Below are 13,598 nucleotides of genomic sequence, written 5' to 3' on the forward strand. Positions count from 1 at the left end.
AGGGAAAGGGATGACGTTTGCTCCTACCAGAGGAGTCAGCATTGCCCATGATGCCTGTCAGCTGAGAATAGCACCATGTGTTAGAGTATTTCAGGGTGTCGAGGTCAGCAGATGCATCAGTGTAGAGATCCTACAGAACCCTGTATCTAACTCCCTTGCCTCTCTTGTGACGTCAGGCAAAGCACTAAATCCATTTCTGTCTTCCACGCTTTTAGCTATAACAGTGAATAATATCTACTTCGTCAAATCGTGGTCAGGCATAAGGGAAATAACCCAGGGCAGGAGCCTTGACTGTAGGTGCCATGAAGGGACTTGGATAAGCTCACGGAAAATGGAATGGAAAGATAAGTTTATTTTGGTGCAGACATTTTTTTTGGGAATCTGTGAATACTTGTATTTGAAAAGTTTTAGCTATTGTCATTAATATTCAGATTGTGATATTCATCTTTATTCAGTAAGATTTTCTTTGGAAGGTGCAGTCATTCCCCACACTGGGAACTGGTTGACTAGGGTTTGTACTTGTAATTCAGTGCCATGAAGGGAGTGTTGGCCTCCAGGCCCTCCGGAGGCCCTCTCCCAGGTAGCCTGTCCTCTGTTGGAGAGTTGAGAGGAAAGTTTGCAGTGACCTTGAGCAAACTGTTTGATATTCTGGACCTTAGCTTCCATATCTGTAACTGAGATACTGGATAATGCTTCTCGTACTTAATTCAAGATTACATGAAGAAGTCACAGATAAGAATGAGCTGCACTGTAACCTGTCCTCATGTGAATAGAAGCATCTGGTGTTACTGCGGTTACTAACATGGGCCTTGGATTCATTAACAATGAGTTTCCTCTCAAATACCTGAGTAACGAAACTGATACTTTCTATAACATGAGCTCAAAGGTTTGCCCCACCCTGCTATGCGATCTCTGATGGCACCCCTCTAGCTAATGTTCCGGAAAGTAAGTTCCATGAAGAGAGACATCGTATCTGTCTTAGCCCCACTTGTGTGATCAGTGCCCTGCTCGGTGACTCTGTAGACTCAATCAGTCAGCGGATTGGTCACTGCGTGGAGGAGGAGCCTGCCTGTGCAGCCTGCTTTCTCTCTCTCCACCTCAAAATCCAGGCGGTGGTCACACCAGACATGTCATCTACTTTTATTTCTCTGTACTCTGGCTGTATTGTGCTATCAACTGCAATTTTATCCTCACTTTTCGAAATGGCAAAATTCTGCTTTTCTTACAGGATCAATCATTGAATAATCTCTTTGAAATCTTCTCATTGTCCTCATTAAGAAAGGTTTACACTCAGCTTTCCCTCTCCAAGGCATTCTGTGCGTGCCTTGGTTATGTTTGCACTGATGATAATCCCTTATTGTAGTGCGTGTGTGTGTGTGTGTGTGTGTAGGTGTTTTCATTGTTATGTGCAGGCTCTGCATGCACAAAAATGGGTCTGTCTTATGACTCTGTCTCTGGTGGCTAAGGCAGTCTCTCCAAATCAGATACTATTCAAGAAATGGTGGCTAGGTGTGCAGGCTACAAATAGGCTCTGTGTTGGTTATTTTACTTGCAGTGTCTTTTCAGTATTTATAGTCATTTCTCGTAGGGACAATAATTGTTGTTATCTCTGTTCTGCAGATGAGGGAAAGGACTTGCAGAGCGGCAGTTCTTGTCGACTCTCGATGAATGAGGGGGAGAACCTGTTTTTAACCTTAGACTGTTTGACCCCAGAGCCCACACCCCTGGGAATGCAGCTACCAAAATGGGGGCTTTAAACCCAGCATCCTCATCTTGAGTACCTCTGTGTCATGTTTCAAGATGCCAACTTTACAAGATCATTTTAGTGAAAAACAGGCTTTGTGGAAAATACGCCATGTGTGGGGCCAGCATTGTGCCATAGTGGGTAAAGCCTCCATCTGTGACACCAGCATCCCATATGGGCTCCAGTTCAAGTCCTGGCTGCTCCACCTCCCATCCAGCTCCCTGATAATGTGCCTGGGGGGCAGTGGCGGATGGCCCAAATCCTTGGGCCCTTGCACCCACGTGAGAGACCTGGAAGAAGCTATTGGCTCTTGGTTTCAGTCTGGCCCAGCCCTGACCATTGTGGTCATTTTGGGAGTGAATCAACAGATGGAAGATTTTCTCCCCCCCTCTGCCCCATAAACTCTACCTTTCAAATAACTAAAATAAATCTTTAAACAGAAAGAAAATATATAACATAGAAATCTGCTGTCTCCTCTTAAGTCACTATGATTATTGTTGCTTTTCAACTTTATTTCTTTAGGCAAAGATAGTCAGTTCTTTTTGACTCATTTTGAAAACAGTCTTTAACTCCCAGAACGGCTGTGTTTCTAGAGAGAGGGAGGAAGAAAAACAGAATATGAAAGGGGAACTGGAAGGCAGGAGAATCAGAGGAGCAGTGTACCTCTAGGCTGTGTCTACCTTCATGACTGAGTGGGAAGCAGATCATCCTTTGGCAAACTTTATAAAAACATCTGCTCCTGGCACAGATGTTCAATACATGCTAATGAGTGCAAGTCTGAGGAATCAGAAGATACTGACATGGCTTCAGAGTATTTCTCTTTAAGACTACACAAGTTTCAGAGATGACAAGGGGCAAAAGAATGACTTTATAGAGGGGAAAGCACTGCCCTCAGCAAGCGATCAGTGCAGCTAATGGTACTGACGCGTGGAATGTGGCTTCTGAGGTGACGCCCTGAGAAGTCAGCACCCCTTCCGTGGATTCTTGCCAAAAAATGCAAAACTTGAATCTAATCATGAAAAAAGGGCTCAGACAAAACCAAATTGAGAAGCATTCTGAAAAACAACTGCCCTGTCCGCACTGAAAATGTCAGTGTTGTAGAACGCGAGAGACCCAGCTACTCCAGATGCAAGGAAGCCAAACAAGGTATGAAAACAGGATGAAGCTCATAACCTTGGAGCTTTCTCTTGCTGTCAGAACAAAGCTTGTATGACCTGGATAACTGTATTTATCTGTGCTGATCCTTGATACTGTAAATTATCCTGGGGTCAGGTAAGAGAGCATTCTTGTGTTTTGGGGATATACACTGAGCTACTTAATGATGAAGGGACATCGTGTCTCTAACTTATTCTAACTTATTTTTAGAGCTCCAGAGAGGAGTCGAGAGACAACAAATACAGTAACACAGTAATATTTTGAGGATCTGTGTAAAAACTTTCTGAGACTTGTTTGCACCATTTTTTCTTGTATGTTTATGTCCTTCCTGTGTGTCCTTTAGTGGCATCAGACTTTGAACAGGTAACAAGTGACTGGCTGGCCTTGTCGTTAGGAGGAAGGCAGACGTCCTCGGCCTTCCTGAGCCACCAGTCCCCTGACTTCCATGGCAAGCCCACGCTGGTGCCTGCCTCACCACGTACAGCACTGGATTTGGATTCAAGAAACAGAAGCTTAAGTCTGGCTTTGATAAGTCATTTCACATTTTTTTTTGGATTAAAACTGTTGCCCATATGGGGTGCTGGCACCACAGCCATCTCTTTACCCACCATGCCATACTGCAGCCCCCAGACAATCTTCTTTCTGCTGGTTTACTCCTAGAACACCTGCCAACAGCCAGAGATGGGCCAGGCTGAAACCAGCAGGCTGGGACTCAGTCCAGCTCCGCCACGTGGATGGCAGAGAGACTCGAACACTTGGGCCATCACCCTCTGCCTCCCAGGGCCCAAAGCGGCAGGAAGCTAGAATGGGAGTAGAGCGAGGACTCGAACCCAGGCATGCTGATTTGGAATGTGGGCATTCCAATGACATCTTTTTTTTTTTTTTTTTTTTTGACAGGCAGAGTGGACAGTGAGAGAGAGAGACAGAGAGAGAAAGGTCTTCCTTTGCCGTTGGTTCACCCTCCAATGGCCGCCGCTGCAGCCGGCGCACCGCGCTGATCCTGGCAGGAGCCAGGAGCCAGGTGCTTTTCCTGGTCTCCCATGGGGTGCAGGGCCCAAGCACCTGGGCCATCCTCCACTGCACTCCCTGGCCATAGCAGAGAGCTGGCCTGGAAGAGGGGCAACCGGGACAGAATCCGGCGCCCCAACCGGGACTAGAACCCGGTGTGCCGGCGCCGCAAGGTGGAGGATTAGCCTATTGAGCCACGGCGCCGGCCCAATGACATCTTAACTGCCATGCCAGACACCCAGCCCTTGTCTGGAGCGTTAGGTTTGAGCTAGGCCGTTCTTCTTCCTCCTTTCCAGAATATTTCATTTATGATTTTCTATTTTTTAAGAGATTTATTTATTTATTTGACAGAATTACAGACAGTGAGAGAGAGAGACAGAGAGAAAGGTCTTCCTTCCGTTGATACACTCCCCTAATGGCCGTCATGGATGGAGCTGTGCCGATCTGAAGCCAGGAGCCAGGTGCCTCTCCCTGGTGTCCCATGTGGGTGCAGGGCCCAAGCACTTGGGCCATCCTCCACTGCCTTCCTGGGCCACAGCAGAGAGCTGGCCTGGAAGAGGAGCCACTGGGACTAGAACCTGGTACCCATACGGGATGCCAGCACCGCAGGTGGAGGATTAACCTAGTGCGCATGGCGCCGGCCCCTCATTTATGATTTTCTAATGTCCAGTAGGCCTGATAGGTGATCTTCAGGATATGAGTGGTGATGACTTTGCCTTATAACGAATCCCACTTGAAGTGGGGACCATGAATTCACATCAAAGAATCTTCTGCTGTAGGGTTATTTGTTGTAGAGAAGGAGAAAGCCAGCTGAGCCTTTCAGCACAGTCACTCAATACGTGACTCTCTCTGCTGAGTTCCCCACACAGGAAACTTTCACGTTTAGTTAAATAAACTTCATATTAATGACTACTGGGAACAATTGTTTTTGTGTAACAAATATGTCCCTTTTTTTCCGAGTTAAGAAAAATCTGATTTTCTTCCAAGCGCTCTGAAGGGGGGAATGAGCATTCGAGTGGAAAAGGGAGAAGGGGATCCGAGCTCCACGCGCAGCAGCCCCACAGCTGCTGGCTCTGAATATTTGGCTGAAGGTGGCTCTCCAGCCCCTGCCCTGCTTTGGCTTAAATAGAGGTAATGAGGCTTGAACCGCGCTTGCCTCTCAGGAGTGTGCCGTGATGAATGGAAATGCCATTCGCAAGCTGCTGTGAGCCCTCTGCTAGGGAGCTATCTGGGTAGCACAGCGTCCTCTTCAGCACCGGGGGACAGTCTTTCCATATCAGCGTAATCTAGAACGCTCTGTAGGTTGCCGAGCCGGGGGTCCGAATGGACGGCTCCCAGGCCCGCACCACTGACTGTCCTCTCTGTTCTTTTATCTTTTCTGTTGCACTTGCTGGATGCTGCTGTTGTCAACTGATTGTCTAACGTGAGTGTTATCTGGTTGTTTCTTAAAAACGAAAGTTCAAGGGGAGCAGAATCCAGATCTGCTTGGCTGTCTTGTGCCCTGATACAGAGCAGGGGCTCCACAGAGACGGGCTTGGTGAGGGACGAGTGAATGACGCTCTCCCTCCGTGACAAGGCTTGGCCACCTTTGTGGAGACACTCGTAATCACTCATGAGCCGTTGAAGGAAGTGAGCCGGCAGTACGGCTGCACAACAAGACTGATCAGTCGCCATGGATAATCCCCGTACTTCCTCCATGGGGAACTGATTTTCGCATCCATACAGATCCAAAGATGAAGTGTGTTAAACCCATAACAGCCGCCTGCGAGGACCCACCCCCTGCTCCTGCAGCCTCCCTTGTGCTGCGGCCCCACGGCCTCATGACTGGCGCCTTCTCAGAAAGGCAGTGGGCAGGGAGGGAGACCCCTTCCTTCTTTCTGACTACATCTGTTCCTTTGTGGGAGCTAAAGATGTCAAAGAACCTTTCGTCTTGAAATCTGTGGTTGTAGGAATTCCAGGGTGATGTGTTTTGCGTGAGTGTGGACGCCTGGTCTGTGGTTGGGTGTTACTACCCGGCCTTCCTGAAGAATGACACCGTGTGCACCTTGCAGTGTCCCGAACCCTGCGCTGGCTCCTTCCACTCGCAGAGTGACATCTCAGCCCTCCCCATGCACTCAGTTTTCCTCGTAATGCAGTCCCACGACAGTGGTGATGAGCAGAGATTCTGGGCTTAGGTACCCAGCTCTGCCTCGTGGGTGGCCTGGAGCAACTTGCTTGGCCCTCCTAAGCCTCTGTTGCTCCCTGTGGAAGAGGGAAAGGCAGCAGAAGCTGTCTTGCGGGCTGCTTCCAAGATTAGATGGAAGTGTGCATCTGAAGCACTCGGGTGGGGCCGGGGCCCAGGTCGGGGCAGCCCGGGAAAGCACTGTGTCTGACCGCCCCTTCTCGAGGCGGAGCTGTGAGCCCCGGGACCACAGTTCCCTTCAGACTTCTTTGCCTCCTGCGCTGCCTCATCTCTCCCCCACTCTCCCAAGTTCCAGCTCGCCCTGCTCCCACCCCTAGAAATCCCCCCCAAAGGTGACTGCTTTTCTGCTCTCCACAGTTCGAGTGGTGTCTCCTTGCTTAAATTCACTTTTTCGGAGATAAGGTAGCAGCCACTGGAACCGGCTACTCCTCAGGACTGCCCTGTAGTTCCTCCTTTCTCATGTGCATCTGGGCTAAGGCAGCGTTGGTCCCCTGTACTGTGCTGTTGGGCTGTCACCGGGCTGCGAGCTGTGCTGTGGTCCTACCCAGAGCAGTGGATGCACAGGGATGGCTCAGTGAGGGACCTTCCTGTGGCCGCCACAGGCCTCCCTCCCTCAGAAGGCCCAGCTTCTTCTAAACTGAAATTCCTCAGACAGTAGGTAGCGCGACCTCAGGAGCTCTGGGGCTTGGGGCGAGGTAGGGAGCTGGGTGGCATGTCTGATGTGCCTATGGCTCACGAATTCAGCTGGGGAAAGTGGAGCCTCTTCAGAGCCGTGATGCTTCTCTCATGCCAGCTATCTCTTTGCCTGGAGCAGAGTCAAGAACAACAGCCTGGGCAGCAGAGTGCTGTGGTGTTTGAGAAGCTAGTGATGGGTTATTTCTTGACAAAGTATGAGGGCCCCGTACTTCGAGAACTGTGTCTTTCTTCGGGAGGAGAAACAGCCTGGAGGGGTGGTGGCTCCCTGCGGTTTTGCTCAGCACCTTTGGTCCAGGCAGAGTGCTGGGCTGGAAACAGAAAGGGCCTTCCTACACGTGCCATGGGTGCAAGCAGCAAGGCTCGCAGAGCCCAAACCACATCCGACCCAGACTACACGTCTCCAGCGAGCAGAAGCAGCAGGCCTTGGGCAGTTCTCCTGAGGATGCAAACAAGGAAGTGTTGGGGGAGCAGCATGTGCTCATTTCTGAAGTTTGGGAGAACTTAGTTCTACTCTGGCTTCCCACCCAGCGGCTGGGAGAACTTTCCACAGGCTTGAGTCTCTCCATCTGTGCAGGAAAGCTGTTGAACCAAAAGGTCAGTGGAAGTCCCCAGCTTCCCTCCTTCAGCGAGCCCTCACAGGCCGGGGTTACCCACGTGGTGACGTGGAAAGAAGAGCGCACTTTGTATGTCATGAAGCGTGTACTCTACCCAGGCAGGGTTCCCAAACCCAGTGGTCAACTGCAAGCCCTCATCCCAGCAGGCCTCCCAGACAGGACTGTTGGTGGCTGAATCCTCCTCCCACCCAGTTCATAACCTGACACTTCAGAAGGCGGCCATATTTGGAGACGGGGGTCTTTACAGAGATAATCAGGTTAAAATGAGAACATTAAGATGGACCCTAATCCATTGTCCTTACAAGAATGGGGGAAGGGAAGGCATACAGAGGGGACCACGCTGAAGACCAGGAGAGGCGTACGGAGTGGACCACACTGAAGACCAGAAGAGCCATACAGAGCGGACCACGCTGAAGACCAGAAGAGGCGTACGGAGCGGACCACACTGAAGACCAGGAGAGGCGTACGGAGTGGACCACGCTGAAGACCAGAAGAGCCATACAGAGCGGACCACGCTGAAGACCAGAAGAGGCGTACAGAGCGGACCTCGCTGAAGACCAGGAGAGGCGTACGGAGCGGACCACGCTGAAGACCAGAAGCCAGCCACCCAGCAGCCCCGCGAGGGGCTCAGAGGACGCTGACCCTGAAGCCCTTGCCGCGGCTGCCCGCCTCCATCACGGAGGGGAATCGGTTCCTGCGGTGGAGGCCACCGCAGCCTGCTGTTCAGTTACGGCAGCCCCGGAGAACCAGCGCCAGGACTCGCGAAGGAACAGCAGAAATTCAGTGTGCTGGCGGAGAACTCCAGGCAGCACCTGGGATGAGAGGGAGACTGCAGGGCTGCCCCTAGAGCGCCTCGGTCCTCGGTCAGAAGTCGGACATAAACTCATCATTATCTGAGGAAGGGAAGAAAACGGTTCAGAGGCTACAGTTCAGGGGCCAGATGCTCGCCTAGGCTCTGGGGGTGCGGTAGGGAAGGAGGCAACGTGGCCCCGCCTCACAGCCCTTGTGGTGGGTGACTTGCTGAGGGAGAGGTGGCACCTGCTGAAGAAGGCGTAACAGGCTAGACTGCCTGGACATGGGGCTTTGGGCCGCTGTGCCCGAGCAGCTTTGCAGAAACAGAATGAAGCGGGGCGCTGAGGAGGAGGTGCCCAGGGAGAGCGTGTGTGGTCAGGTGGGAAGGTGTGACCGAGGCTGGAAGCAGCCTCCTGTGACTGCAAGCAGAGAACAAGAAGCAGTGATGTGGAGATGGAAGCTAGTGGGTTAGAAAACACGAGCAGTTGAATACCTTTTGTGGAAGAAGAGACCAAAACTGCGGCAGAGAGTGAACTGTCCAGTTCATTGGACCGCAACCGCTGGCCATTCTTGACCCTGTCAGCTGTTCTCTAGTCTCCAAGGTCAAGAACCAAGGGATGGTCAAGGCAGCCGTATGCAATCTTTTGGAGTTCATGGACACAGCTGTTCTGGATGTCTCCTTCCAAATTCCCCAGGGAACTGACCAGGACCACTAAAAGGAAACTTAGAGATGGGGACCCACAGAGTCCAGCCCTGCATCAGCTTTTCCAGGTTCAATGAGTTTCCTTCCCTCCCCAGAGCTGATGTCACCTGCAGAGAAGAGGAGCGTCATGGCAGGGGTTAGGGGTGATTGTAGACATCTCAGACGGCTTTGCTTAGAGAACATGAGGGGGGAAGGCAACATGGATTCACTCAAGACCAGCTTCAGAGTCTCGTCTTTGAGCCAATTTTATGCAATTTCTGCACTCCAAGCAAGGTTGCATGTTACAGAGTTCAGTGAGGAAGATGTGTGCCACTGTGTCCCTAAGCAGCATTTTCTGTCTATGCTGACCCCACAGTGTGGCTTTTCCACTTGTCCCTTGTGTCAGTGCTCCTCCCCAGCCCCGCCATTGGTACATGTGGAACTTGACAGAGACTTAATTCCTGTGAGTCATCTTCAAAGGGCGAGATTTGGTGGGGGAACGATTTTCATAAGGCTTCCAGAGTTGAGGGATTTGTGAAAGTGGACCCCCCTGCACGATAAAGAGCGTGTGCTTGTCTGTGCCGGGGGTGTCCATGGCTACTGGATCCACTGAGAGCTGCTGTAGGCCCAGAAAACGTAGGCTGTTGTTTGGTGTGTTCAGGATAGCACCTTGGGGAGCAGAACACAAATCCAAACTATTCCAGATGACTACAAATGGCTCAGTGGAGCAGATGTCCCAGGCTGAATGATTTCACAAACTTGGAATGGAGTTAAGGCAACATTTCCTAGGTCTCAATATGGAAGAAAAAAAAAAAAAGGAAAATTCAAGAAATGCAGTCTGTTTCCCAAATGCCAGCTTGCTTTCTGCAACAGTCCAAAAATCTATTACCAGACAAAACAAAGCCGAACCACGAAGAGGCATCTGCTTCCACACAGGCTTCTTCCTCCTTCAAAGGCACACTCGCGGAAGACTTCATTCGTTCAGTCAAGCGCTATTGACTTTGGATTGTCAAATGCTTTTCATTGTCCACAGACTGTTTTGTCTCAATTTATGTGGCCAATGGGAAAATAACTATGACATACATTGTCTGGGGAAATGGACTGGAATTAAGATCTGTAAGATGGTCATTTGAATCTTTCTCAAAGAGAGTCGGTAATTCCGAGGCTGGGTTGATGGAATTCGAAAACGGGTTTGGACAAAACTCCCGGTGATAAAAAAACAAAACAAAAAACCCAGGCAGTGTTATATCAGCCCCCAGCAAAAGATTGTCGGTCTCTTCTTGCAACCCTGAATTTCTGCTCTTTGGAATTAATTCAATTAAGAATCCAAAGGAAATTCTGTCAGAAGAGAGTCTAGATTCAGGAGTGTTTTGTAGTAACTGATGTCACAACATCTTTACTTATTTTACGTTGGGAAACAAAGGAAGTGCAATAAGTGAATTTGGGGGTAGGTGCATCAAAGTATGGCTTGTTCTTCATTACTATTCTCATTCCCAGCCTAAGGCCTTGACTGTTTCAATACCAAAAAAATCAGAATACTGTCTAAGCAGACACACAAAAAAGTCTTTATATCTAGTGCTCAAGGGACAAGTTGAACAGAGTTCATTTGTTCTTTAAAACTCTGCATTATCAGTTTGAATTTTCCGAAGGTATGCATCCTACTTCCTTTACACCGTGCACCTAAGGAAACCTGTACTCAGGCAGGCCACGGGCTGGGCTACGCTGAAGAAGTTAGGTTACTCTCACATCTGGTTCATGCTGGCGCCTTCCATGTTACCGCAGCTGATTGCACACTGAGGCCAATGACACAGGAAGATTTATCAAGCTACTCTTGCAAGCACCTCTTATCTCACCAGGAAGGCATCTCCCAGAGGTTATGAGGAATGGCTAACGGTGAAAGACAAAGAAACTGGAAGCAGAGCTTCTTCTGGGACCACGGATTGCTAGCATGACTTACCTGCCCCTCTCTCCTCTGCACAAGACCTCGCTGCAGCTTCCCTCTGACCTCAGCTCCTGTTCAGGTCCTCTGTGCTCTCGGCAGCCCTCTGAGTGCCTCCAGAATCCCCAGGTGCTCTGGGGAGCTTCCTCCCTGTCCCTGCCCACCCGGTAGTCATGGTGATCTGTTCCCTCTTCCTTTGCATGTTTGCTTGTGGGACGCTCACCTCATCCAGCTCGGCCTAAGACCTGAAATTTGAACTTCCCAGCTGCCCGCTCTCTTCTGCCTGAGCCTTCCCGCCATCCTGTCCCACTGAGGCTGTGATCACACTGCATGGTCTGTCATCCTCACTGACTGTCTCCTGGGCAGGCCGGCGGTGCTTGACATAAAAGAGGCAAAATCCCTCCATAGGAAGGATATCCAATGACACTGGCATGGCCTTTCATACCATTTTTTCAAGAGAAATTAGTCACATGAAAAAGGCTTACTTTTTGCATAATAGAAAAATATCATATATACCAGGGTTCTGATTCTATAGTCATATAGTGTTTTTATACTTGTATGGATACACACACACACACACACACACACACACACATATATATATATATACATGTGCATCAATATCTCATCTAGTTTTTGAATCATGGAATAATATGTCATTTTTTACTTCAGATTTTTCTCTAGATTTCGTTTGGTGAACATAGATTGCTATTATAATCAGAAGAAACATGCTATTCTTAAACAAATGGCAGACAGGAACCATGTTTCCATGGGGCCTTCACACCTAAGCATTGTTAAGGGGAGTGTGGTGTTCTCACGAGGGTTCAGCACGCCGCTGGAACATAGGAATAGTATGTTTGTAAAGCAAGCTTATGGCCATTGAGACCACGGCACTAGGGTGCGCATGGAATTCTTCCCTTCAGTTCCCCAGCCCCACCTCCTCATGGCATGATTTACAGGAGTCAGTGTCCTCAGGCCTCAGAACAGGTCTGTCCGGAATGGTGTGGGATAGCTCTGAAAAGCAGATGGGAGGAAGGGCTAAAATGTGGGATGGACCCTAGCAGTTGGAGAGGCTGTATTCTTTCCCCTGTGCCTGTGGTGTAGTGCTTTGTCGACAAACCTCTGAAAGGTCCTCTGGAGATCAGGAAGCCTGCCCTTCCCCTAACTCCCACCCTCAGGGAAGAACCAAGTCGGTCACACAGAGGTGACGGCCAGCCCAGGGCCCCGGAAGCCTGGTGAGGAGCTGCTCCGTGGTCTGACTTGAGTCGTGAGTCTGACAGCCAAAGGCAAGAGCTTGGCTTCGTCACCTGTGACAGTGAAGTCAGTCTGTTTCTCTGGGTGAGGAATGGGGCTATGAACACGTGCCTGTAATGCCAAGGAGGATCCCAGGATGGCAGGCACAGGCCACGCTCGCAGCTCGGCATGGGATGTCTGCCCATGCTCGGTGTGGGTCAGCTCTGGGATCTGCTTTTAGTCCCACCCACTCTACACCTTACGTGTTTGCAATTTTTTTTTTTATTACTGTCTTTCTCGCTTCAGCTTCAGTTTCCTCAAGGTGTTTGTGTGCAGTTGTCAAAAACCTTTACCTTGTCCTCTGTAGCTTGTTGTGACTTCCATAGACAGTTGTGCTTCGACATCCTTAGGGAGTTGGTTGTAGGACACCGTCCTGCCCACCGCCACCAAACCTGAGGGTGCTGACGTCTCTGACATGGTGTTTGCACATGGCCTCTGCACACCCTCTTGCAGCCTTTACATCATCCCTGTATTCCCGGTAACACCTAATACAATGTAGCTATTGGGTAAGTAGTTGTTAGACTGTGTTGCTTAGGGAATGATGAGAAAACCATTTATACACGTTCGGGACAGATGCATTGTTTTTCAAATACAGGTTGAGCATTCCGAATCTAAAAATCTGAAACCTGAAACATTTTGAGCCCCAAAATAATGTGCCAAAATTTGGGGGTTTTGGAGCATTTTGGATTTCAGATTTTCATGTCGGAGATACTTAACTGGTAAAGACTATACAAATCTTCCAAAATCCAAAGCCTTTCTGGTCCCAAGCATCTTGGATAAGGGATTCTGCACCAGTACTTTCCGACTGCTGTTGGCTGAGTCCACAGATGAAGGGCTTGTGGCTATGGGAGCCGGCCGCACTGATCTCGGGTTGGGCCTTATGTTGGACCCTGTGCTCTGAGGCCTCTCTTGAGGTCGGAGCCTTCCTGTGCTCCACTCTCCTCATCTCAAGTTCCAGCTGTGCTTTTGGGTTACGTATCCTGTGCTCTTGACCCTGAAATAGCTGTGGACCATTCTGTAGTTGAAAAACGACATGTTTTAGGACAGCCCCGAGTGCAAGTCCCGGCTCTGTTTCTTGCCATCTGCATGATTTCAGGGAGGTTACTGGACTCCCTGGGCCTGAGTAAACCACTGTTGGCTGATGCGGGGAGGACAATGGCACTCATGTCCCAGGCAATGGGAGGATTCCACGTACACAACCTGTGTGGCGCTCCTAGCACAGGGCTGCACAGTCAATGGCTCTCTTCCCCTTCCAGGGCCACTGCTGTAAAAAGCAGGCCAGCGTGCTAGGACAGGTTCATTCTCCCCTTCTGCTCAGGGCCACCTGCCTTCTGCATGTTTTAGGGAGAAAAGCTAATACACAAACGATGCAGTAAAATGCCTCCTTCTGAGAAATTTGTGATCATTCTGTCAGGGCCCTGCTGAAATTTACCTTGTCAATGTAATATTTTTAAAAATGTATAAATTAAGATTTATTTATTTACTTGAAAGGC

This window comes from Oryctolagus cuniculus, chromosome 10, assembly GCF_051225735.1.
Source record: "Oryctolagus cuniculus isolate XC-2025 breed Fujian yellow rabbit chromosome 10, ASM5122573v1, whole genome shotgun sequence".
Classification (NCBI taxonomy): Eukaryota; Metazoa; Chordata; class Mammalia; order Lagomorpha; family Leporidae; genus Oryctolagus; species Oryctolagus cuniculus.